Here is a 1,554-nt window from a genome sequence, read left to right as displayed (position 1 = left end):
CAATCCAAAACATCAATAAATCCAGGAACTGGTTCTTTAAAAAGACAAATTCAATAAGCTTTTAACCAGACTCATCAACAAAAAAAGAAATGATCCAAATTAAAGAAAAAAAAACAGAAATGAAACAAATGAAGTTACAACCAATACAGAAATACAGAGGATCATGTGAAAATACTGTGGACAAATATATACCAAGGAATTTGAACCTGGATGGAATAGACAAGTTTCTAGAAATATATATTCCTCCAAAACTGAGTGCAGAACAAGCAGAAAGCCTGAATAGACAGATATCAGCTAGTGAAATTGAAGTGGTAATCAAAAGACTCCTGGCACACAAAAACCCAGTGTTGAACAGATTCACAGGAAAACTTTAACAAACATTTAGAGAAGAGCTAAACCTGATTCTTTTCAAACTATGCCAAACAATCCAAAAAGAGGGAAGACTCCCAAACTCTTTTTATGAGACCAGTATTATCTTACTTCCAAAACAAGATAAAGACACAAAAAATAAAGAAAGGTACGGGCCAGTATCACTGATAAACATAGACACAAAAATCTTCAATGGAATATTGGCAAACCACATCCAGCAATACATTAAAAATATCATACACCATGATTAAGTGAAATGCATCAAGGAATACAAGGATGTACAGTATATACAAATCAATAATGGACTACACCACATAAAATATGAGAGACAAAAAACACATGATCATATCAACAGATGCTGCAAAATCATTTAGTATGGTACAACACCCATTTATAATAAAAACACTCAGCAAAGGGGAAGCAGATGAAGCATAACTCAATGTGATAAAGGCCATATATAAGAAACCTACAGCCAACATCATATTAAACAGGTAAAAAATAAAAGCTTTCCCCCTCATATCAGGGACAAGAGAAGGGTATATGTTTTCACAATTTCTATTCAACATAGTGTTCGAATTCTAGCCACAGTGTTTATACATTAAAAAGAAATAAAAAGCATCCAAACTGGAAAGGAGGAAGTAAATCTTTCACTGTTTGCAAATGACAAGACAGTGTACATAGAAAACCCTATGAACTACACCAATAAACTACTGGATGTAATAATTGAACTGATAAGAACAGATACTATAGCTGATCTTAGCCAAAAGGCCAAGAAATGATGGATCTAATAATTGAGTTTGTCAAAATATCAGGATGCAAAGTCAACATTCAGAAATCAAAGGCATTTTTGTACACCAACAGTGAAATATCAGAAATAGAAATTAGGAAAATTATTCAATTTACTATAGCAACAAGGAACGTAAAATACTAAGGAATAAATTTAAGCACAGAAGTAAAAACCTGTGCTCATACATCTATACAACACAGAAAAATATTAAGGAAGACACAAATAACTGGAAGCATATACCATGTTCATGGACTGGAAGAATTATCATCATTAAAATGCCCATACTACCCAAGGCAATCAAAAGATTCAGTGCAATCCATATGAAAATACCAATGGCATATTTCACAGATATAGAACAAATGTTTCAAAAATTTACATAGAACCATAAACAGCCCTGA

At 32.6% G+C, this 1,554-nt stretch overlaps 1 pseudogene; it reads right to left on the bottom strand.

The window, feature by feature from the left end:
- Window positions 1–981: 981 nt before the first annotated feature.
- Window positions 982–1,149, bottom strand: LOC123824514 (annotated as a pseudogene).
- Window positions 1,150–1,554: the final 405 nt, after the last annotated feature.

This window comes from Phyllostomus hastatus, unplaced genomic scaffold (genome assembly GCF_019186645.2).
Source record: "Phyllostomus hastatus isolate PE091 unplaced genomic scaffold, TTU_PhHast_1.1 phas_contig_571, whole genome shotgun sequence".
Lineage (NCBI taxonomy): Eukaryota > Metazoa > Chordata > Mammalia > Chiroptera > Phyllostomidae > Phyllostomus > Phyllostomus hastatus.
This window is presented reverse-complemented; position numbering and strand designations above follow the sequence as displayed.